The sequence below is a fragment of the Protopterus annectens genome, chromosome 6.part0 (assembly GCF_019279795.1).
Source record: "Protopterus annectens isolate FY-2018-M chromosome 6.part0, PAN1.0, whole genome shotgun sequence".
Classification (NCBI taxonomy): domain Eukaryota; kingdom Metazoa; phylum Chordata; order Ceratodontiformes; family Protopteridae; genus Protopterus; species Protopterus annectens.
Window position 1 is genome coordinate 87,308,326 of NC_056737.1, and position 27,120 is coordinate 87,335,445.

The 27,120-nt window shown below is 42.1% G+C and overlaps 1 protein-coding gene across 2 annotated transcripts in view; it reads right to left on the reverse strand.

Moving 5' to 3' along the window:
- Window positions 1-27,120, reverse strand: part of TGFB3 (transforming growth factor beta 3) — a 1,304,555-nt gene that overhangs the window by 734,941 nt on the left and 542,494 nt on the right. The window lies entirely within an intron of this gene.

Below are 27,120 nucleotides of genomic sequence, written 5' to 3' on the forward strand. Positions count from 1 at the left end.
TATTGATATAAATATTCAAAAGAACTATGGAAAATGTTTGAAATAAAGTCTGAATGGCATAAAATAAAATAAAGGAAATGACTGCATTTTTCCACTAAGCACAACTTTTTCGCATTAATCAAAGTTATGTGAGTTGTGTGAAGCATATGAAGTGTTTGCATGTTTGTGCAGTATTACAGTACAGTTAGTCAACAAAATATAGCCATTTCAAAGCATATTTCACCAAGTGCAGTATTTTGAAGAATTTATTGTGCATTTAAATGTTATTACAGGCACACATAGCAGCTTGTTTGTGTATAATTACAAGGGCCATTTTTTACAGTGTGTTTGGGCATAATTTGTTGCATGGCTGAAGGCTTTCGTAGATCAGCTCCACTTGTGTTTGACAATAATATTGTAGAGAATTGGAGAGTGTTTGAGCAATTTATGTTTTTATGTTATTTACTAGTATATAGTGGAGCTTTTCTCCTCGGGCCTCTGCTGAAAATGGACATGTATCCGGCCAGACTAGCCCGGTTAACAAATGTAAAATAAAATAAAATAAAAATAAAGAGTACAATATTTTCAAACAGGCTACACTTTCTGATAATGATGACCATACAATGGCATTTATTCTGCTTACTTTAGCTGGATCAGAAGCCATAGAAAGAGAGCATTCATTTGTGTATGAACCTTCTATGTTTACAGGAGAGGGGGAAAACCATCATATAGTTGTACTTGCTGATTCAAAGGGAAGACCCCGAGTGCTTAAAACATAAATTTAGAGAAATGTGTAACCCTCAAACAAATATTACAACAGAAAGGCACTTATTTTACACAAGGGATCAAAAGCCTGGTGAAACTTTTGCAGCATGTATAACAGACTTGAGAAACAAAGCTGAAACATGCAGATCTGGTGATTTAAGGGGTGAGCTGATAAAAGACAGGCTTGTGTGTGGTATTAAAGATGATGCTGTGGAAAGATTTTGCTTTGTGACAGTGATTTAACTTTGAATAAGGCCATTGAGATTTGTCAGATATGTGAGCTTACAGAAAAGCACACAAAATATGCTTACAAATAAGAGATGCATGCTTCCAGTAACTTTTAAGGCCGATGTTGATAGTATGCAGCACATGGTTAAAAGAAACAGGCCCAAGTACATGGCAGCAACTGTAACCCCTGCAGCAGTCATTGGTAAACACCAGAGCTTTCTTGTAAATTCCAGAGTACGCACAGTCTCAGTGAAGCATGAGTGAATGAGCAAACTCAAAGAATGGCCTTCCACCCAGTTTCATAGTCAACTGTCATAATTATGGTGGAAATCATAAGTATAAAAGGAAAAATGTTTAGCTTTTGGCCAGCAATGTCACAAATGTAATAAGTGGGGATAGAGCATTTAGGAGCTGTCTTTGTCCACTAGTAGTACAAGGAGTAAATCAAAAGGGATGCATTCTTTAATAAAAATGGAACATTTCAAGAAACAAGTTGATCAATTAGAAAGCCATGACCCTACTTTTTATGTTGATTGTGTGTCAGTGCTTCATGAAACAGTCAATGCAGTAGATTTAAGGGCAAAGAATGAAGTATTTTGTACAGTTCAGATAAATGGAAAACTCATAGAGCTCAAAACTGACACAGGTTCATAGTGCAATGTTATGTCTGTAAAAACATTTGCTAGAGTATGTGTTGGTGAAAAGCTTGATTTGGCAAAGTGTGTGAAGCTTGTTGCTTAAGGTGGTGAGGAAATTCAAACTGAAGGCTCAGTGGTGCTTTCATGTTACTCTGCTGGGAGAAGTTATGACTTGTTATTTTATGTAAAAGGCATGTACAGTCATTATTAGAGCACAGAGACAGTTTGAAAATGGGACTGCTTTCATTTAATAAGGAAGTCTATCATGTTAGCTTACAAGACCACTATTCTAATTTTGCCCAGTATACTTTATCTACCTATGCTGATCTTTTCAAAGACAAACTAAGCAAGCTTCAAGCTGTGTACTCCATGAGGTTGGATCCAGAGGTCAGCCCAGTTGTCAGACAAGCCTGGAAAGTTCCAATAGCTGTGCAGAACAGAGTCAAAGCTGAGCTAGATAAAATGGTGCAACAAGGTGTGATTTGCCCAGTTAAAGAACCTACTGAATGGGTATCTTCCCTGCTGGTGGCTCATAAGAAAAGCCTGGATGATATCAGAATATGTATTGATCCAAGATAGTAGAACAAAGCACTGAAATGACCTCATAATCCAACACACACACAGTCAAAGAAGTTGCAGCTGTGCTGCCAAATGCCATTCTGTTTTTTTTCGGTCTTATATGCAAAGAATTAATTTTGGCAAATTTTGCTTGACAAGGAATCCTTGTTACTTACTACACTCAGTACTTCTTTTGGCAGGTACAGATTTTTGAGAATCCCAGTTGGAATAAATTCTGCCAGTGAAGTCTTTTAGCATGCAATGGAGCTAATTTTTTTCCAGGTATCCTTGTGCTGTTATAGTAGATGGTATTCTTGTATGAGGTAATTGTGAAGCTAAGCATGACAGAAACCTCAAGAAAGTTCTGGAAAGAGCTTGTCAAGTGAATCTTAAGCTGAATCCTCAGAAGTGCAGTTCCGTTTATGAGAAGTTACTTATGTTGGCCATTTATTTCCCAGTTCAGGCTTATGACCAGACCCTTCTAACCAAACAGCTATTCCTGAAATGCCAGCTCCAGACAATGTTAAAGCCCTACAATGTTTTCCTTGCATGGTTAATTATCTAGGAAAGTTTATTCCAGATTTAAACTAACTGGCAGCACCACTCAGAGAGTTAACAAGTAAAGGTATATCCTGGTCATGGTTAGAAAAACACCAGAGAGCATTTGATGTCCCGAAACAGAGAATTGCCAGTCCACCAACTCTCAGATACTATGATGTTCACAAACCAGTTACCCTTTCCTATGATACCTCGAAATTTGGTTTTGGTGCAGTCATTCTTCAAGAGGTTCAACCTGTTGCCTATGCATCCAGAACTCTAACCCAAACTGAAATGCATTATGCTCAGATAGAGAAAGAACTCTTGGCAATTGTGTTTGCATGTTTGAAGTGCCATGGTTATATTTATGGTCAACCTACTATCCAGACTGAAATAGATCATCAACCTCTAGTTACTATTTTGAGAAAACCTATGCATACAGCTCTAGACAGATTGCAACGTATAATGTTGAGATTGCAAAAGTATAACTTCAATCTTGTCTACACGAAAGGCAAACTTCTTTATCCTGCTGATACACTATCCAGGTAACCCAGAAGTACCACAGGAAAGCATGAGAATGAGAAACTTAATTTTGAAGTAATGGAAATGAGAACATTTTGATTCCACATGTCTTGAATAGCTTAGAAGTCATACAGCCACAGATCCAGTTCTACAGAAGCTCAACCACTTTGTCAATTGAGGATGGCCATTAAAGCAATCTAGTTTACCTCAAGATGTGCAACCTTATTTTCCTTACAGAGATGAGATTTTGTCTGACAATGGAATCGTCATGAAAGGTCTGAAAGTAATTGTTCCAAAGTCCTTGCAACATGAGTATATCACTATCTTGCATCATGGCCACCCAGGTAATGATTCTACCAAAAGAAGGGCAACAGGACTAGTATTTTGACCTTCTGTGTCACAAGATATTGACAGAGTACTTTCATTTTGTTCTGTATGTAATAGTACAAAGCCACATCAACAGAAGGAACCACTTCAGCTAAACCAGATTCCTGAACTACCTTGGTCGACAGTAGCCACTGCTATTTTCAAATGGAATGGTCAACATTACTTGGTGGTAGTAGACTTCTATTCCAATTGGTTTGAAATTAACCTGCTCCCTAATCTAGCATCCAATGCTATCATTACTAAGATGAAGCATCATTTTGCAGTCCATGGTAGTTCACACAAAGTTATTTCTGAAAATGGTACACAGTTTACAAGCCAGTATTCAAGAAATTTGCCCAAGAGTGGGGCTTTATCTCTGTTACAAATATTCCTGAGTACCTGCGGTCAAATGGTTTGGCAGAACATGCAGTTCAACATGTGAAACAGTTACTAGAGAAGTCAAAATGAGACAATAGTGATGTTTTCTTGAATCTCTTGAATCTCAGAAATATTCCAAACATCTTGGTTCACCTGCCCAGAGACTTCTGTCGAGACAAACCAGAACCACATTACCAGTCAACAGTAGTTTATTGGTTCCAAGTGCTAAGAACAACATATCAGTGAAAGCCCATCTATTAAAGAAGTGCTTAACCCAGAAGTCTTATTACAACAAGTCCAGTAAACCACTCAATCCATTACGAGAAGGAGAGACAGTGAGAATGCAAACATGCAAAAGTTATGATCAGATTGGAGTCATGAAGAGTATTTGCCCAGAGGTGAGATCATACATTGTGGAATCACAAGGAGTAGAGTTTAGGTGGAATCAGAAACATTTGATGCCAGTGTCTGAGCCTGTACCGCAGCATTTAGCCTGTGAGAAAAAATCTTTATCTCAGAGTGAGATATCCAGTGTTCCAGTTCCAGAAGACGTTCCAGTAAACGTACCTTTTCCTGAGATGAATCTCAAAATTCCTGATATGAGTTGTTCATTGAAGACTGTCCCTGTTGCTAAACCCAGTTCTGACTACTACTAGATCAGGTCACATTTCCAGACCATGTTACAGATACATGGCAACTTGGACATGAAGGTTTTGTTTGTTTCTAATGTCTATACTATTGCATGTCTTATTCTAATGTCATTTCATTAAGGGCAATCTATTTAAGAGGGAGGATGCAGATTAATATGTATGTATGCCTTTAAGGAGCTTTCCAGGGGCTTGCACAAGTGTATAAATACTGAGCACATGTGAGCCTGACTGCCATTTTTTAGTAAGCTGTTGAGATTTAAGCATGTATGTCAGTGTAGTCTGTCAGTCAACCAGATCGTTTATATTTTGTTATGCTGCTATCCATCCTCATGTTTTTCTATGTAATAAAGCATATAAACGAACTACCCCGCCTGTTCATCATTGTCACTGTAGAGAGGACAAGCAACAGTATCCTACTAACACTAAGAATGCCTTCCCTGACTTCGTAGTGCCTGCAATAGACTAGTTTTCCACTGCTTCTACTTTTTTTCTGAGACCAAACATTTTCCCTACCTATTGTATGCAATAGATATGTACCTCTGTCATTCCTAATTTGGAGGTGTTGTTAGTTAACCTGTTTTTTTCTTTATTTATTTGTTGACATTTGATTACTGGGAAAGTCTGACTGAGTAGGACTCCATTTTCAGTACGGGGCCAGGGAGAGAAGCTCCAAAGTCTTACAAAACATTTTAAGAACAATAGGTTTGCAGTCATTAAAAATAATACAAAAAATAGCTATAATTTAAATAATTATATCAAATTATACATAATATGAAAACATTGGTTAAGAACAGATACAAGTTATATGATAATGATTTAATAGTTAGCAACATTTTAGCTAGTTTATAAAGAAATTAAAGGTAAGTTATTATAATGCAAACAGGAATTGCAATGCGAAGTGAGAGAAAAGGAGGCTTATATATTTAGAGAGAAATTGTTATAAGTAAGAAAAGGAGTGAAGACGAGAGAGTAAAGAGATGTAAGGTGGAATAGGTATTTATCCACATTTAGGGACATAGTTTATCCTGGTGTTGAGCAAGAACAGAGACAGATTTTTGGTTAGGAAGTCTTTCAGAATGATTTGCAAAGATGGGAGGGTGGATACTGACCTGATGGATACAGGTAAGCAGTTCCAGGCCTTAGCAACTTTATACAAGTACAGAGAATGCCCAGCAGATTTGATAGGTTTGTGGACAGACATCAGAGTCTATCACAGCCTGTACCTTAGGCTCAAGGGAGTCCCAGTCTGCAGAATGTGTTATGACATCAGCTAGGAAAGTGGCCACATATCTGATTTGGGGTTTTACAACTCTGCTCATTAATCTGTGAAAGGTCACAGGAGTACCATATTGCCCAAAAGGAAGAACAGTATGCTGAACTAACTTCTCTGGTGTTGAAAAAACTGCTTTTGCCATGGCTTTAGCTGTTGGAAAGATTTACTAGCATCCCTTTGTTAGAACTAATGTGGTCAAGCATCTTGCTTCTCCCAGTTTTTCCATGAGTTCATTTACCCTAAGTATTAAATAGCTGTCAAATTTTGAAATGCTGTCAGTTTCCCAAAATCATTGCAGAACCTGGTTGTTCATTTGGGTTTTGGGACTACCATGGGGTGGGTGCTATTTCATTCACTTTTTGATTATTCTGCCACTCCTATCAAGCATTTCTTGCACTCGTCTTGCACAGCCATTTCACTATGACTTTGGTATTCTGCAAGGTTCATACGTTTATAGGTAAGTACTAGGCTAACTGCCCTTGCAGGACATTTTAAGCCTAGCCATTTTCCCATTCTGTGCTCAGATTAACCTATCCCATTTGGTTATAGAGTGGCCTTACTTATCTCATTGTCAATAATGATATATTATCCCTAATGAGAACAACTGGGATCATACCATAGATAATTTGAGAGGTACTCATGCATGGATAGATTATTTAGGAGCTGCCTCTGTCCATTAGTAGTACAGGGGGGCAGCCTGGGGTAAATGTTATGTTTCTCATCCATAGATCGAAGTTGTGCTTGAATATTAATAGGGATGGCCTTTGTTTTATGTGGATGGGGAGTCTGTTCCACATCAGAGGTATCCTCTGCAAGATATGCCTGTCCCTCCAAAATGTTGTTTTGCTTTTGCAGAAAAGGTTTATATCCCTAGATTGAGTATTTCTGATGCCATTTAACTTCCTGATATGCAGTGAACTCATCTGTTAGAAATGCTACATCTAATGAAATCCCGATCCCTCCACACTACATGCTCCAGAGACCTCAACCTCATTACCACAATCAACAGAACAAGCTGGAGGGACAGGCTCATAACCCAGAGACTGCCTTCCAATGCATGTCAAGCAGAGTGCCTCACTGGCCCTCTTCAAGAGAAATCTTGATGAGTGGATGGGAAATAGAAAATTTACCCCGAGGATCACTCCAATGGCTCTACTTGACAGAGGCACTGGGAACTAAGCTCGGGTGGCACGATGCCAGGGTAATCCTATGGGCTAGGCTTGTAAAGGCTCCAGGGCCATTAGCCTAGTACACACCTATGAACCTATCAGTCATGGGTCAGAGGATGCCTTGTATGCCAGATATAGGTCACCTCTGTAGTATACTGAGTATAGTGCCAGGGCTTTGAGTCAGTCCATGTAAGGCATGTTGTTCAGGCCTTGCATCCTTTTTCGTGAGGTATCTCTGTAGGCGTTCCAGTTGTTGCATGTGTTTGGACAGGTACACGCCAAAGGGGGCATTATATGCAGTGGCTAGCCTAATGAGGGCTGAGTAAAATTGCACAATGATATCCATAGCTCTAGACACAATCCTTTTCTTTATAAACTGTGCAATACAGAATGACTTTCTTACAACTGTAGACACATGTTGGTGAAAAGGTAGGTCACTGTCTACATAAGTTCCCAAATCCTCAACAACTACATTAACTTTTAGGGGCATATTGTATATGTGGTAGTTTCCTGGGGGTGGATGACTTTCAGTCTATGATTTTCTCACCAGTTATTTTTGACAAAACTTCGTGTAGGATGGCTAAGTCAGTTGGGGATTCAATTACTGCTCCAAGCTTGTAGTCATTTGCAAACTTAGCCAGAGCCCTTTGGCATTGGCTTTTACTTCAGAAAAGTAGATGCCAAACAGGAGAGGAGGAGAGATCCCAGCACAGAACCCTGGGGGACCCCACTGGTGACTGGTCTCTTTGTGGAGGTAATTCCCCTATTTTGATTATCTGTGTCATATCTCTGAGCCAATTGGCAATCCAGCAGGTGGCACAGGGATTTATTCCCAGTTTATTTATATGCTTAAGTGAGGAATTATGTCAAAAGGTTTGGCCAGGTCGAAGTATGTGGTGTGTATCATTTTGCCTTCATCCATTGCTTTTGTGTCCTTTTTAAAAAAATCCACTAGGTTGAGTAAGCATGAACTGACCTTGATGACTCCAAACTAAGACAGGGCCACTGTTTAGAGGTGCCCTATGTCTTGATTGATTAATTCCATGATAAGTCTTTCCATGACTTTGTATATGAGGCAGGTCAGATGTATGGGTCTCTAATTGCCTTGATCTGTGGAAGGTCCTCACTTATGCAGAGGAATGACTGTAGTTGTTCTCCATTTTCTTGGTAAAACCTGTATGGAGGTTAAGACTGAACAGTGTTGTTAAGGGTGTGGCTAAATCATGTTTCATGCTGCTTAAGATGCATCCACAGATATTGTCAGGACCCACCGATACAATACCTTTAGCTTTTGATAGGTCTTTCAGGACTTGGTCTTGTGTGATAGCTGGAGGCTTGCCATATTCAGGTATATCTTGAGGGACAGACTGAGGGGGGAGAGAAGGATAAAGTCAGAGCTAAATTCATTGGCCAATAGGTTCACTGTATCTTCAGTCTCAGTGTAGGTAATAATGTCAACAATCCACTCAGCGCATTGCAGTGTTGTGCTTTTGAAATTAAAAACATCACTAAAAATGCTTTGTAAGTGTCTTTGGCTTGTATTGCTATTTTAGCCTCAAACTTTGCTTTGGTGGATTTTATCAAGCTCCTGATTTGTTTATTTCAGTGACAAGGGCGCCAACATTCTCGGAATTACTCTTCTTACTTTTGGTCAAAATCTTTTCCTTTTATTATAAAGCTTGTTTGTTAATAGAATGGTTTGTATCTGGGGTTTACCCTGCACTTGTTCCTATGGGGTACTGCTGCATCTATGCTGCTATTTACATGTTGGTATAGTGTGGTGTTGTACACTTCTGCATTTTCAATGAAGTTAGCTGGGTTTGGTGGGGATTTATCTTAAAGAAATTTCTAAAGGTAGCTTGGATGGAACAGATCTCTGGATTCAGTTTGATTTTGAAGCAAACTGTCTTATGTCATAGCTAACAAGTAATGAAGATATACAAGAGATGGTGCAAGATGCTCCCATATTAGTAAGGACAAGATCCAAGATGTTTCTCTCCCTGGTGAGTACTCTAACTAATTGTTCCAGGGCATTTGTATTGACAAAGTTCAGGAATCTCTGTGCTTATGTACAAGTGCTGGTGTAGTTTTCCCTTTCTATAGCTGGATTGTTTATATCACTTTCTAAAATTATATCATGCATAATACCGAGTGATTCTAGTTCCTGTAGATAGGTGTTGTGGCTTTATTTTGTCATAAAGGGGGTTCTATACCTAGCTAATATATGGTATGGAGCCTTTATAATGGTTATTTGTACATCAAAAAGCTCTAGTGCATCATGCTGCTTTACCAGCCTTGATGTGAGTCTCTTCTGGATGTAGATGGAGACATCTCTACCTTTTTTCCCCTCCTGCATGTAGTTCATCTAACTGTATGGAAGGCATTATAGCCCTGCATAGCCAGAGTGCTCTTTGCCATTTAAAAGCATGTTTCAAACGGTTTACAGTCACAATTTCAAGTGAAGGTTCGCTGACCACGAGCTGTCGAAGTATGACTGGCCGAATCCCATGTTGCCAACCCTCATTTGTTCAAGTCCTGGTTCAGAGAATGCACAGTGCATTTGCACATATCAGGTCAATCTTATAACTAGAGATCACAGTACAGTGGGGATCGAGAAATTTACCCTTTTCCCCACTGTAGTGCGATCTTGGAGTTGGAATATATAATTTGCAGGAGGTGTGGGAGGTGCAGGGGGGGGCTTGTCGCCCTGCAAAAATTGTCACATCAGGTGAAATGCAGTGTTGGACTACAGTCTTTGGATGTCGAGAAATGTCGAATTCACAACAGGAAGTGTGTTTCCAACATTCTGACCTTCCTGACATACTGAGTCGAATTGTCGATAGTTAAGGTAAGAATTTATTTTGACTGTTGAATATATGATAGTAAACCATTTCAAATAGTAGACAGATGTCAATGTTCTCCAGTATAAGAAGGGCTTGTAGGGACTGTAATTTCTTAATTAGGCTCCTAGGATTGATCAGTAACACAAAAAGCAAAAAGTACACAGGAAGAGAGGTGTGGTACAAGAAAACTGTGCAAACAAAAAGTAAAAAACAAGTACCAAACCAACACGGATAGGCAAAAATCTCCATTTATTTAACAAAGTAAAAAGTAATGAAAGTGTTAGTGAGCGCTTTCACAATAACACTTTCACTTCTTCAGACTAATAAACAAGTAAAATGACAGAGTTTAAAAAGAAAGCAAAACCAATCAGCTGTTATATACAAATCTCATGAATTAACTAAAAGGTACACACACACAAGCAATGCAGCAGTTGTTATAAATACAAAGGAAACAATACAAATAAAATCTAAGTTTAAAAACATTAATGTTTAAGCGGGTGTGCTTTCAAGAATGTTTTAAGGCTGGAAACACCATTGAAACCAGGCAGTTTCTCTGCATTCAAGAGCAAGATCCATTTCTGTTCAGCCCTTTCTGTTTTATTAGATGTATCACCCCCCTCTAATACTAACGTAAAAATACCTGGAGTACAAAGAACTTAAACGTGTGTTCTGAGCCATGCAAACCAATGTGTTGTGCTAAGGCATTTGTGCCTTTCTGGTTCCTAATGTCCCTATAGTGTTCGAGGATCCTCTCCTTTAGTGGTCTGTTAGTTTTGCCTATATAGAAGGCATGACAGACCTGGCAGCTTGCAAAGTAAACAATATTTGGAGCTCTGCAGTCAGCATAAAAATCAAATTTGATTTTAAAATTAACATGAGAATGTATATAGGTTGAGCCCGTAAGTATATACTCACAGGCTGAACATGATTTACAAGGAAAAGTCCCATGCCTGGTAGACTGAGGCCCTTTGATACAGGGTTGTGATTTATAGCACAAATGTTTCTTCAAGGACTTATTATTTTTAAATGTAAAGTGTGGTATGCTGTCTCCAGTCCCTTTCAATTCATCTATAGTGTGTAGAATATTCCAATTCTGTTTAATGACCTCACAATATTTATTAGTGTCACTAGAGTAAGGTTCATAGACTCTGAAAGTATGTTTCACAGCTACAGTTGCTTGTGAAGCATCAGGTGGGGTATGGTTGCCAAAATAGGCTCTACATTTCCATTCCGTTTCTTCTCATGCAGCATTAATTTGAGAATCAATCTCTGCCTGTTTGTAACCTCTGTCTAGAAAGTCATGCTTGACAGAGTCAAGTGCTAAACCCAACTGAATGTTATCATTGTGCAATCTCATTACTCTATAGATCTGCCCTTTTAAAACATTCCGGGTGACATGCTTGGGATGCATGCTGTTTTTGTGCAGGAAGTTGTTCTTCCTAGTGGGTTTTCTGTAAACACTAGTAGACAAATTATTAAGGTCTCCTTTTTTGATCTTAACATCTAAGAACTCCATTTCTACAGCAGAAAATTTACAGGTAAATCTTAAAAAAACAGTAGTGTCATGCAAATAATCAATAAATTCATTCAACAGTTCTGACGAGCCATGCCAAAGCAACAAAATGTATGTACCAGGCTATGTTTGTTTGGTTTTGCTTTCTTTTTAAACTCTGTCTTTTTACTTGTTTATTAGTCTGAAGAAGTGAAAGTGTTGTCGTGGCCACTTTCATTATTTTTTACTTTGTTAAATAAACAGAAATTTTTGCCTAGCCATGTTGGTTTGGTTTTTGATCACTAACACCTTTATATTTTCTCTGACTTGTTTCATTAGGGTTATGGTTATCAGTTCAGCATTGCCTAAAAAAGACACTATGGACGTGGACAATGTATTTGCTAATAATAGAAACCTTAAAGACAAAAGATGCAAACCATTCCTGGCAAAACAGCATGGTCTGTTGATCATATCTTCTTAGGCTGACAAATATTGGACCCCCCCCTTTGAATGACACCAAAAACTAAGCCAGTTATTGAAGTCAATTATTTTTAGCATCCTCCTTGGGGAAGGTAGAATGCTGCTCAATGCTAAGCTCGTACTTTCTTGGGACACATAGGGCCGGATTTATGAAAGCTTGCACGGAGTGCAAGAAGAGTGTAGGAGCTCACAGAGGCAATATGTCTGCTGTGCGATCCATGTACAGCCAGCGGGGGCGTGCACGAGAGCTGTTAAAGCTACTCTTGCACAGACAGCATCATGGAATGCAAATTACCTCATTTGCTGCTGAAAGCTATGCAAATTAGGTAAATTTGCAATCCAGGAAACACTAACCTGTCCGTGGAAGATTAGTGTTATCTGCAGAAATGTACTCTGTTGGTAACGAAGTATCGTTCTGCAAATAGCTAAACGGAGCTATGACAGCTCCAAATAAAGGATGCATACAGTTGAGGAAGCATGCCAATGGCCAAATATAAGGCAATTGGCATTTATAAATGTTTAAAATTATTAAAATCTAACTCCCCCCCCCCCGATCTCTGATGTTTAAGCATAGCGCAGCACCGGCCAAACGTGCGGTGCTTTAAAAAACAAGAAAATAATTTAAAAATAGCCAGTTTTCCCCAGCATGTGAGCCATGTCCCAAGAGTGTAAGTGTAGGAGTAGGTGAGTAGTAGAGTAGAATAGAGGTAACATCATGAGGGTGTGTGTCAGAAAAGCTGTAAGCTTATTGGAGCACAGTGTCTTGTGTTTGCCCTGAGTTGCTTAAGATTGCAAGAGGCATGTCTACAGTTGTCCTTTTTGAAAACCAGAAACCAAAGGTGCACACCGTGAAAATATCTGAAATTTCTTGCAAACGTGCATGCAGCGTGTGCGCACGTGTGCGCGAGTGTGCGCTCATTTGCGCGGCACTGCCCAGGTGGAAACAGAAAGGAAAAAGGAAGGAAAAGAAGTAGTAGTAAGTTAACCAAGGAGAACTAGCAGAGCTGCCAGGTGAAATATATCAGAATCAGCCAATTACACAAGCAGCAGACTAGCCCAGAACAACATTTTAAACTCTGCAAACAGCATTTTTCCCTGTTTTTTCCCAAGAACACTGCAACACTGCAGTATATAAAGAGGGAAAGCTTAAAAACTTTAAAGTCATACAAAATGTTAGGGGCTACTCTTGCTATCATAAACCAACATGTGCAAGGTGCTGAGGGTGATGTTGTGAACGCTGCTGAGCAACCCAGGGTAACCTACCAGGGGCTACATGAGCTGGAGATAGTGCAGTGCTATAGGGTGGACAGATACCTCCTGCAGCAAATTGTTGAGCTGTGCCAGCCACGCCTCACACACAGAACCAACAGAGGGGAACCCATCCCAGTGGATACCAAGGTATGTGTTGGCCTAAGAATACTAGCTACAGGTACCTTCCAGAGACCAACTGGTGATATGACGGGGATTTCACAGGCATCAGCATCCAAGGTACTGCGCCAGTTCCTGGATGCCATGTCAGCACATGTTGGTGAGCACGTATATTTCCCCAATTCCCGTGAGGCATTGGCCAGCAATATGCATCTCTTCCACCAAATAGCAGAATACCCTGAGGTAGTGGGCGCAATAGACTGCATGCACATACACATCAAAGCACCACTCGGTGGGCAGGGTAGGGTCTAAATCAACTGCAAGGGCTTCCCCTCCATCAACTGCCAGGTCATGTGCAATGCCCAGGGTATAATAATGAATGTGTGTGCTGGCTGCCCTGGAAGCTATCACGATTCCCACATCTGGCATCTGACGCAGCAGTACCAGAGATTTGTCAATGGGGACATCCCTGATGGTCACCTAGTGGGGGCTGCTGGATACGCACTGGAGCCGTGGCTGATGACACCCATCAGAAATGCACACACACCCGAACAAGAACTCCATAATGAGGCACACCCACAAACAAGAAACATAATTGAGCGTGTGTTTGCGATACTCAAGTCATGGATCCGGTGCCTGGACACATCTGGTGGAGCCTTGCAGTACTCACCAACCACATGTACCCAAATTGTCATGGTATGTGCCATGCTACACAATTTGATCCTGCGGAAACAGCTGCAACAGGAACAACATGGGGCAGGGCCAAACAGCCCCCCACCATTGCCAAGGCCTGCACAGGCACAGCATGACTCGGAGGAGGAACAACCTGTGCCTGCCCCAGTAGCCAGAAGGAGGTGTGCCCAGTATGCCCTGACCTTGGCAAAGAGGCAACGCATAGCACATACCCTGTCTCAGTAGGAACCCTGGAAATGACACCTCTCTCTGACTCGCACATACAGTAAAAGGGATGCCTAACTTGACATTACCTGTTTTCAAACATGTATAGGGAGTGTAATATGTACATCTGACATAGGCAGCCCTGCAGCACCACCTGAGGCATGAGTCCCTATTTTAAGCAATATAAAGCACTGCTAAACAAATTTTACCAGTATTGAGCATATTTGAATACAATTGCATGTAGTTGCGCACTGCGCTAACCAGCGCAAAGTCGGGCAATGTTGAGCAACTTTGGGAAATGTTGGGCAAAGTCGGGCAAAGTCGAGCAAAGTCGGGTAAACATGCTCACACCTGATTTACTTTTCCTTAACCAGTCAGGTCTGCCCAGCAGGAAAATAACAAGCAGTGACAGGGCTCGAACTCAGGATACTGTGCACTATAGTCACAGTACTGAACCACTAAGCCATGACAGCATTCCACTGACACAGACACAACTTAAGTCACTCACACATACCAGTTGGGGGGGGTCACATACCTAACAGTCACAGCCAGCAGGACAATTGCACACAAATGCAAACACAAACAAATGCTGCATCATGCCCTCTGAAGGGGCATATGAGTAACCTCCCCCCAGGCCTATGTAGACAGATAACAGCAGGCCAGGCAGTGTGATGTTGGTTGGGTAGGCTATGAAGTCACAAACTAATATGTGTGTAATTGGAAGCTAAGGTCTGTAGTACAGTGGTATGTCTCAAGCCAGTACAATAGGCAACAGTACAGACTGAAATGGAGTACCTGACATAGCAGTGCAGGCCTAGCAAATGTGTATAAGTGTCAGGTGTACCCCTCATCCTATGTACACCCACAGTAACAATCAGGTGTGCCCCCCCTGGGTAGAAATGTATGAATAATAGCTGTCCCCCCTGTATGTAGAAATGTTGATAAGTCTATGCAAATTGACTCATGGAAGCCCTGCAGGCACAGCATGCTTCCTGTCAATGTACAACACAAAGGTGAGCCCTGAAGTAAAAACCAACTTTGTTTTTCACACACATATAGTATATATGCCCATAGTGGGCTTGCTCACACACTTAAATTTAGACAATTTCAGTCAGCAACATACTGAAAGGTTATACTGGGCATGCTCACACACTTAAACAAATGAAGCAAATGTCAGTCAACAACATACTGAAAGGTCATACTGGGCATGCTCACACACATAGGCCATGTCTGAGTACAGTAGTGAGCCACACATATCTGGCAGTTGCAGTTCTTACTCCAGATACTTGTCACTATTCACCAATCCTGCCTTGTGCACACAGTGATATGAAAACAGACCCATATAATATATTGGACCCCTGTCATAATCAAACTATGTACTACAAGTACTTAAGTTGTTCAAAGAAAGTGAAAATCCAAAGAAGATCAATAAATCTCCGATCGGTATCATCAAGAAACAATGAGCAATCCTAACATTATCCAAGCCGTGTTCTGGCAAACATATTGCCAAAGAGTCCATAGAGAACCATGAAGCTTTATTTTGCTATGTCATACATATCAATGTAAACTCATGTATGTTCTCAGTCAGTGCAAAGTGTAAATGAAAACATGTACATGACTAAAATTGCCAACATCTTGTCAGACAGGTTCATACATATTTACCCCCCCCCCCCGCTGACAAAAGGGCCCATTACCATACCTGGAGATTGTGAAAACCCAGTAATCACATATACAATGGTTAAACAGCTCTATCCAAACCTAAAAACACGGCATCTATGGGATGACATGGTTTCCCTGGCTGTGTCATATGTGAACTCCAAAACAAACAGACCCTGCACCTGAACAGTCTGTTGAGACTCACCCTCTGTACAGGATATGAAACTGTTGAATGGTTTATAGCAACGTTTGGCACACTCCACAAGTGTTGGTGCACAACAGACCATGGGAACTATAGTCTTATAAGCCTAATAAGCCTGATCTGCAAGGCCATGGAGTCCATCATTATGGAACTCATAAACAGAGCTATTGGGAGCCTACAAACACCCAACCCTACCCATTTTGGTTTGGTCAGGGGCAGATCATGGTTCCTAAACCTGCTAGACAGTTTTCAAGGCAATCACCCAGGACATACATCAATGAAATGAGCTCCACACGGCCTACATAGACCTTGAAAAGCCCTTTTCCACCATCCCACTCACATCATATCCACAAAATCAACAACCTGTGCATAAACACGTATGTCATCTGATGGATTGCCAACTGGGGCACAGATAGATCCCACAAGGTAAGAATTGTGGTCTCTCGTTCAAGCTGGTAACAACTGCTGACCCCCATGGATCCGTCCTGGGACCCCTCCTGTCTAGTGTATACTTTTCAGAAATACAGTCAAACACATGAGGGCTATGTTTAGCAAAGTTTGTGGATGACTGCAAAAAGGTTGTCATAATCGATGTTTGGGACAACAGAGACATCCTTAAAAAGGGTCTCAGTCAGACAGATGTGGTGCCAAAATTATGGCCTCGAGCTACAGTCATACAAATACCACATAGGTGCCAACACCCTAAATATGGAGGTAATAATAAGGGATCTATGGACACATGTGGATAGTCATCTGTACTTCCAGAAACACATTCACAAAGTGGTTAGAAAATCATGCTATGTGTTCCCACAAATTGCCAAGGTCTTTGCATGTAGGTCAAAGGAGGTTCCCTCTACTCATCAGTCATCAGACCCATCAGAGAGTATCACAGCACACTTGCGATGAATCTGACTAGGCACCTTCAGCAGCTGGAAAGACCACTGAAGTACTTCAACAAGAGGATTACTGGCCTCAAACAGTTGCCCCATGCAACAAGACTGAATTTAACTCAATCTGCACTCTGTTGCATACTGTCTACTCAGGCGATCTCTGTCCAACAGACAGGTCCATGTTCAATGCAGAACTGATGTACATGCACTATCTGAAGTAAACCCAAGCTCATTGTGCCACATGCTCTAGGGATATCATCATCACAACAATAAATAGAACATGTTGGAGGGATACATTACTAACTCACGGACTTCCCTTGCTTTGGAACAGGCTCCCAACCTACATTAAGCTGAGTCCCTAACTTACACTCTTCCAGAGGAGCCTTGATGAGTGTATGTGAAACTGAACTGTCACACCATGGATCACTTCATCAGCTCTACTACACAGAGGCCTAGGGAGCTAACCCCATGTGTGGTGATAGCTGTACACTCTGGCCATACTAATATATGCCTAGTCTCATAATGTAGTTAGGTAGGAGTTTGAATCCTGCACTTGCTGAGTGTGTGTGTCTTCCTAGGAAGGAGCAACCTTTTTGGAGACTACTCAAACACCTTAAAAGTGGTATACTCATCTTTGTCAAGTCTGATGATGTCACCATCCTACAAATATACCTGTGGAAAGGTGAAATCCCAGTAATGTGTACAGTGCGTTGTGCAGATGCGTGCTGCTGTAGTATCATAATATAGTTAGATAGCGGTTTGAATCCTGCACTTGCCAGCTATGAGTGTGTGTGTTTTCCTGGGGAGTAGCAACCTTTTTGGAGACTACTCAAACACCTTAAAAGTGGTATACTCATCTTTGTCAAGTCTGATGATGTCACCATCCTACAAATATACCTGTGGAAAGATAAAATCCCAGTAATGTGTATAGCATGTTGTGTAAATGCATACTGCTGTAATATCATACTGTAGTTAGGTAGGGGTTTGTATCCTGCACTTACTGAGTGTGTGTGTGTCTCCTTGGGAAGAGGCAACCTTTTTTGGAGACTACTCACACAACTTAAAAATGGTATACTCATTATTGTCAAGTCGCATGATGTCACCATCCTACAAATATACCTGTGGAAAGGTGAAATCCCAGTAATGTGTATAGTGCGTTGTGTAAATGCATAATGCTGTAGTATCATAATGTAGTTAGGAAAGAGTTTGAATCTCACACTTGCTGATTGTGTGTGTGTCTGTGCTCCAGGTGTATGACACCGTTGGCCAATGTGCAGTGGATTTTGATTTTTCTAGTGTATGACATATTACAATGACAACTGTATGTGCATTACACATGTAAGGTAGCTGTGGGGCAAATCCATACTCTGTTTTCTCCATGAACGCATCTGTTATATTTGCCAGAGTGTGCTGGCACTTTCCAGACCTTAGGTCACTTCTGTATGCTTGTGACAAGCTTAGCCACTGCAGTGATCCCTGGGCTACGTCTTCTGTTTCACATCCACTCATCCCGGTTTCTATTGAAGAGTGTGAGTGAAGGTTTCAAACCTGTTCCAAAGCAAGTAAAGTCTGGCAAAGATGACTAATCATTATAGGTGTGCAACAGCCTCTGTGGATCTGCATGCAAACCCATTATTGCTTATCTGCTCCACAGAGGGATTTCCAAAACCCTTTGGTAATGTGATTATCAAAGGAGAGATGACTTACCACATGGCTCTATGTATACATTAGTACCTGTTCCACATTTTGGGGGCTACTACCTATGTGGTACTCTGGGGATACTTTGTTTTCTAAAAGTGGATAACTATGCTTTCTTTGGCTTATAGCTTTACAGCATGAATTTGACACCACATATCTGTCTGTATGATAGCCTTTTGGAGGATGTGCGTGTCATCTAGAGAATAAAGTATATCCCATAGTATGCATTGTCATCAAACGTGGGCAGACATATCCCTACTGTGTTTGCTTGTACCTAAGCTATATGCCAAACAGGAGTGGGCCTAGGACTGAGTGCAGGTGAATACCACTTGTTACTGGCATAGAATAGTACATGGAGGCTGCAAATGTTACTGTGTGTCCTACATCTGTGCATCAGTTGTCAAGCCATCATCTAACAATCGTTTATGGTCAGTCTGTTGAGGTTATGTATAATACCAGTATGTGGGATGGGTATGAATTTCTGGTGAGCTATTGCTTGGCTGTGTTGACCTCCCCTCCCTCACCTATAGCCTTGTTGACTGGCTTGAAGTCTACTAGGTGTAGGAACCATGATCTGGTCTTTAGAGAACCTAAGTGGGTATGGTGCAGTGTTTGCAGGTTCATAATGTCTCTGTTAATGAGTTCCATAATGCTGTGCTCCATAGCCTTCCAGATAACATTGGTCTGGCTTATAGGGTGAGAGTTTCCATGACCTGTTGTAGTTCTACCCTTAATCAATTTATGTTAACATTTGCACTGGGTGTGACAAGGGTGGACAGGTTTAAGAATAAGTATATTAGAGGGTCAGGCCAGGTTTGAAGGTTAGTAGACCATGCCAGTTAGGCAGGATTAAGTTGGTTTGTACATGTGCTGAGGAGGGATGCAGAGTATATTGTGAAATAGATGCTAAGGATAAAGCCGCCAGGTAACAGGAAAAGAGGAATGCCTAAGATGAGGTTTATTGCTTTGATGAGAGAGGACATGCAGGGGGATGGTGTGACAGCGCAAGATGCAGAGGGCAGGAAGAAATTATGTACTGTGGTGACCCCTAATGGGAGCATGCGAAAGGAGAAAAAGAAGAAAACATTGTAGCTCAACCCTTGTGGACTGTGAACACCATTACCGTGTGTCATTCCACAAGTATGTAACCTATATAGAGGCTGCATCTGGACAGAGCATTTAGGTGAGTGGTGACTTCATATGTCAGCTTGTGTATGACACAGCTAGGGACACTATCCAGTACCATTGCCACTGTAGTGTGTACTTTGTTAAAGAGACGTTTAACTAGAGTGTCTGTGAATCATCAGGTTTTACATTCTTCAGGTCTGGAAATGTGGCCCTTGTGTAATGACAGGGTAGGGAGATCCGCATTCAAACTCTCTGACAAGGAATTGTTAATGTTAGTCAGATAAGTGTACTTTGTGACCATTTACATTAACTGTGACCCGAACTGAGATTTCCCCTGTAGATTATGAGCAACACTGAAGAAAGCTTTAGTGTTGTCTTTGGAATCCTTGCCATTTTGTATTTTGAAGCTTGCCTTGTATGTTTACTGAGAGATTGTATTTTCCCAATGATACTGACCAGAGAGGTTATCCCTTCTTGGTATGTAACTCTTTTTTGGTGCAACTTCACACCTTCTATTACATATTTAGTTTATGGCAGGGGTCTATGAGACTAATGTACTTTTACTGTATAAGTGAGAATTTCTTGTGTTTGTGATAGAACACTCCATGCAACCGTGTAGGTGAACAGTGTGCATTAATAAAGGATTATGCAGTTGGGACAGTGTTAACCTTAGTAATGCAAACCAATGATATATAGCAACAACAGCATCACCCACAGCACAGTGACTGTCAACCCATGTCACACACACACATGCGTACTCAAGTTCCAAAATATGTGTAGTACAATGCATACTGGCCACCAATAGAAAGTATGGAGTGTTAACACTGGAAAATACAGGGCATGTCACCCTCCCATGTGTCCAATATGCACGTACATGCAGACAGTGCACCTCCACCATGTTCACAAATGTACACCTGCAAACCTACCCCACACTTACTGTCCACTGTATAACACATGCTGACACAACTACACACATCAGCCAAGTGGTACATGGGCAAACAAAACACAATTAGAATAAATACTGGTGGAAACAATACAACATTGCTAATTACAGCTTTAATGCATCACGCCTGCTCAGCTAAACCTTCAATGATATCATTACACTTTACTGCTGACAACATGCTACACATTCAACCATTGCTATACATTATTAAAGTCATCCTGTGCATCAGCACCATGTTAGCCTGTTCCTGCATCAATGTTACAGATGACAGGAGGTAGTACAGGTTTCATCATATGCACACGGTGTGTTGTTGGTTTGCCAGAGGCATACACTGAGCCATACAATTGACATGTGTGTGTGAGTGTGTGTGTGAGGGCCATGAGTACTGCTATGGGCCAATGTTGATGTAATGTGTGCGGGTATGTGTTTGCCCTGGGTTTTTGGTTTATGTGTGTGTGTCTGCATGCACACAGTTCCACCATGTGGCTGCCATATATGGGGATTTGTGAGACAGCTACAGACTGTACCTGGCAGGCTTTACAGATTACCATCTCTGGCCATGGATACGGAACCTGTGCCTGGCAGCGGTGCTACAGACAGTATCAGGTACTAATCCAGACTGGGTACTATCTGAAGAGGTTGACATATGTCCACTGGATCCAGGTCCCTGCTGGGAATGGCCAGAGCCACTTGCACGTAGTCTTCTATGATGATCTATGGACAGCCCCCCCAACATTGCTGGGGCTGGTACTGGCACTACGGAAGTGGCTGTGACTTGCTGGACGTCCACATTGACCTCCAGCTGCTGATGTTGCTGGCATACATCCATGTTGACGTCTCAACCGTCCCACACTGTCCTAACACATGGACATAACATTGTGGAGGACATTCAATGTCTCACCCCAATGTCTATCAATGACCTCAGTGTAATTATGTATGGCACCTGCTAGGTCATGGATACTGTCATTTACAGAGGTGTTATGAACCCTCTATGCCCTTAGCCCCTGTCTGGTATACCGCTCCATTCGTGTCTGTGCCTCCATGACATCCTGGAACATGCATGTGGTAGAAAGAGGTGTGGCACATCTGCCAGGGGCATGATGACCAGCAGTGCTCTGACGAGAACCTCTGGGCATCTGCCTATGTGGTACCGTTCCAGACATCTGGCTATGGCTGCTGTGTCCTGATACATGTGCCATAGATACCACACTGTCCTGGCCAGTGCCAACCATACACTGTCCCTCAGCTAAGGGCAATGGTGATGATGGATGTACAGGCAGTATGACTGTGTGCATGGATGGGGTGGAGACTTGTGTACTGTCAACTGGTGGCCCAACAACAGACCCTGACAAACCTGCCTGTGCTTCAACAAACCTATCCTCATGATCATTGTCTGTCTCAGTGATATCAGGTTCCCTGCTGTACTGAACCAGCCCCACCTCGGCACCTGCGAGAGGAAAACAGGAATCACACTTTAAGACCTGAACATGATGCCAGACCACATGCACACATGCACACATGTGCACACATGCACACATGCACACATGCGCACATGAGCACATGCATACATGCACACATGCACACATGCGCACATGTACACATGCACACATGCACACACACAAAAATCCACTCCTCCCTAAAGCAGACACACACAACACCAGCAATCTCAGAACATACACAATAGCAGGTGATGGTGGGGTACAGTATTACAAGCAAAACAGTCATATCACACATGTCAGCATGCAGGACATGTGTTGCTCAACAGCATGCAGTGCAAGTGTAGACAGTCATTGTTACTAACGGTATACATGGCTTTGATGCATGTGTTTTGTTATTAGGTGATGGGCCTCCCCCCTGGAACACAATGCATACATGGACACAATATTGCTGTGCAGTATTCAAAACTCTGTAATGTACTGTGCACCATAACAAACAGGTGTACATACCATGGCTGGATGTGTATCTGTGTGTCAGATAGGTATCCAATGCTGATTACAGCCTCTGTGTCTTTAGCAAATAATTGTAGACACATTTTAGCACATGCATGATGAGTATTCACACAACATCATCAGTGGTGCATGGATAATTGATGGAATGATAGAACAAAATCCATAAAAGGGAAGTCACCCCTGATCATTATTAGTAAAAAAATACGAGCACTCATAAAATCAACTAAGGCCAATTTTGAGAGAAAAATTGCCATGGATTCAAAGGACAATCATAAGGCCTTTTTCAGCTATGTTAGGAACCTGGGTGGAAACTCCCAGATATGCTCAGAATTAGTCCAAAATGATACAAAAATCACTGAACCCACAGACATTGCCAACATACTGGCAGACAGGTTCAGTGCAAACTTCACCCCCTCTCCCTTGAAGGAGAGATAACTATCCCAGCCGAGTGTAGCCTCCCGGACATCTCAAATGCGCAGGTGAAAGCTGCTCTCTCTAAAGCTAAAAACACAGCAGCAATGGGACCGGATGGTGTCCCGCTGTGTGCTACACGAGCTAAATGAGGAATTAACCCGCACATAAGGCAGCTGTTTAATCTCAGCCTTACCACAGGATACGTGCCCAAGGAGTGGCGTCACGGCAACTGTGGTCCCACTCCACAAAGGCGCACCTCACGGACCCTGGTAATTACTGCCCCATAAGCTTAACAAGTCTAGTCTGCAAAGCTATGGAGGATCATAATGGAGCTCATAAACAAAGATAGGGGACTTGCAGACATTGGACCCGACCCAGTTTGGCTTTGTCAAGGGAAGATCATGCCTTTTGAACTTGGTCGACTTCTTGAAACAGTCACCAAGGCCATTGATGAGGAAAGGCAGTCCATACAGCCTACCTTGACCTTGCAAAGGCTTGACACAATACCCCACTCGGGTATTGTAGAAAAACTTACCAGCTTAAATGTAAACCCATATGTCACAAGATGGGTTGCAAACTGGCTTAAGGACAGAACCCACAGGGTTAGAGTTGCTGGCTGTGTCAGACTCCAAGCCGGTCACAAGTGGTGTCCCACAGGGCTCGGTCCTTGGCCCCCTATTGTTTGGCATCTACTTCTCAGAAGTACAGGCCAGCATGGGAGGACTTTGGCTGACAAAGTTTGCAGACGACTGCAAACTGGGCGCCATAGTGGAAAGTGCATTGACACGGATATCCTTCAGAAGGGACTCACGGAAACAGATAGCTGGTGCCAGAGCCATGGCCTGAAGTTAAACACCAAAAAATGTATAGTCATACCCTTCAGGAAAAACAAGGTAACCCCAAGCTACCATATAGGTGGCAATCCTCTAAGCACAGAAGAGGTTATCAGGGACCTGGGGACCCAGGTTGACAGTGGCCTTTCTTTGACACTCACATTGCTAAAGTGGTTAGAAAGACCTTCTACATTGCCCACCTGATCATGAAGGGATTCACATCCAGATCTAGTGAGGTCATTGTTCCCCTGTACTCTTCACTTATCAGACCAATGATCGAGTACAATGCCCCATTCGGGATGTATCTCACCCGACATCTGCAGCAATTGGAGAGACCCCAAAAGTTCCTCACCAAAAGGATAAAGGACTCCAAAATCTGTCATATGCTGCCAGATTGAAGAAACTCCAGCTCTATTCAGTCGCATACCATCTGCTCAGAGGTGACATGTGCCTGACATACAAGGCCATGTCCAACCCGGAATTAATGGACATGCTCCACCTCAAAAAATCCAAATCCACCAAAACCACTAGAGCAAGCGACTTAAACCTTAGCACGGATATAAATAGGACGTGCTGGAGGGATAGATTTATCACTCAGAGACTCCCTATGCTGTGGAATAAAATCCCAGTCCATGTGAGGCAGAGCACCTCGCTGACTCTGTTCAAGAGAAATCTAGACCTGTGGATGGGAGATCGTAGGTTTACCCCGGGAATCATCTCTGTGTCACTGCTGGACAGAGGCACAACAAACTAATGGGCACAGTATTTTTTCATATAAGGGGTGGCGTAAGCCACAAAAATTTGGGCTAGGCTTATAAATGCCTTAGGGCAGATAGCCTAGTATAAACCTATGAACCTATGAACCTATGAATACCATTCTGCCACATACCCAATGTACGTTACTTATGGTGAGTGTAGATCATATTGTGGACATGCCAGTGTCATCCATGACATGGCATGCTAAAACACAACTGCATATTTAAACACTACACATACCCAATGTGTGTCATATGACCTAGCCACTCAATAGCATCACAAGACATATATGTGTCAGTTGTGCAAATGGTGATTGGTATGCATATTGTTTAGAGGTGCATATGTGTGCACACACACAACATTAAGGTGTATAGCAAGGTGTATAGCAATGAAAGCTATGTGTATTACTGTGGTTACAATAACTGGATGGGGTATAGTACCATAGGCCATCATCATGAAGCATCATGTGGTCACTCAAGGCTACATATGTTTCCCAAACCAGCACTACTCATGTTGTACCGGAACTGTACTACCTTGGCTACATTCACCATTTCACAAGCAGTTGTTACATGAGTTTGTAAGGAGACCCATAAGGAGCATTCCCTGACATGAATGTGTAGTGTGTTGCAGAGTGTTTAAATGCCCCATGATAGGCCTCTACCCCTCAGGTACATTATGTGTAATGTGTGGATGAGATTTTGGATACTGGAGTGTGTCTTTACAGAGGGTTTGGGAATCCTTTATGTGAAGCATGTTAAAATGCTCTGTGTATGACATAGATGTGTATGTTATGTGCATGTTGAGTATCAACTGTGCCTATCCAATGGTCACTACAGTCCAGCCACATTTGTTTGAGATGGTCTGGGTATTGCATGTGCTTGAGGCAGCTAATCACATTAGTGAGATGTGCGTGGTCTTACACCAAACATGCACAGCATGCATTATGGGTAGGTGCGTTACATGTGTACATGGCCTACACCTTAACTATGACATGCACTTTTTATTTACAATAATAAATATAGAACACACTCTCCAGCATCTGTCCGCTGCCTTGATGTCACCCCAGAGGGACCTACATAGAGATGAGACAGTTTGTCACTGCCACAACTGTGGCATTGCTACTGTGTGTTTGCAATCTTACAGTACAACAGTTTACATTCACAGGGCTACAGATTATGTTCCAAATGATCAGTATTGCACAACAACAGCCTCCACATCTTTTAACGACACACTCCACATCTCACATATGCATGCTCTACCAATACAGATAACAATAGTCTACAGATACGCCATGTTACCTGCATGCTCCATGTGTGCTTGCTGGTTGGCTCTAACCTCCATCATGGTGTATGTCTGCTGCTGTTGTTGTTGGGCAGGTGCCACCAGGCTCAGGAGCAGCTCCTCCACTCTGGTGAGGGGGGGATGGATATTAACACCACCTCCTGTTGCAAGCTGTTGTCTCCGCACATCAGCAGCATGCTGATGGACATGTCTGAGAAGATCACTGTAGTGGTGGCATACCTGCTCATATGTCCAGTTATGCAGGCCTACTTCATTTACCCTGCGAACATCATCTTGCCACATTGCAGTACGCTCCTGCTGGTCCTGGCTAGTTCTGAGAACATGAGACTGTAGTGCTGAATCATACTGGTAGTAATTATGTCATCGTCAGCACTACTGTAACTGGGGTTCCTGCGATGCGCCATGATCCCTGGAAGACATAAATACGAAAATATGTCTGAGCAAGTCATACGGCACATTTAACATTATACAGTACAGATATCACTGAACTGCCATATATAGCAACCTATTAGCTAACCGAGAGTGAAACACTTTAACTGCCACTTATCACTGCTCACCCCACAACTGCTTGGAAGTGCCTGGTTCACTCTCAATCTAATGAAAAATGTTCTGCACAGCAACAAAATAAAATCACTATAGAAGACTATACAAGAGTACCTGGCACACTGTATGCAACACGATGCACCACCTAGCCACAGCAGATATACATCAAGCTGATGTGTAAACAAATATATCATCCATCACAATGAGTGTAAGGTCCAATAAATGTATTACTATTATCCCACACAAAGTACAGTTGTGTACACTTACCATAAATGTAGATGTTCGAGTGTCTTCACTGTTGTAGTCATGACTGTGGGGTTCTCCTCTGCTGGCAGGCAGTCCTTGGTCGGTCAGAATCCCAAAATCTGGGTCCAGCGTCGGCTGCTCAGCCATGCTCCCTGACGTCAGAGTGCCAGGAGTACAAAGCTGACAGCCGACGCCATGTTCTCCAGTTTTTCTTGCCCCAGATGTCAGGTGTTCCAAAATGAGTAAGATCCCATAACCTTTGCAAATACACCTCAGAAGAAGGGTGAAGAAGGGAACCACACAAAAGAAAAAATAAGAGGGGACAGGAGGGAGGGTAACCCAGACTGCAACAGTGAAGACACTCGAACATCTACATTTATGGTAAGTGTACACAACTGTACTATGTTCATCATGTTT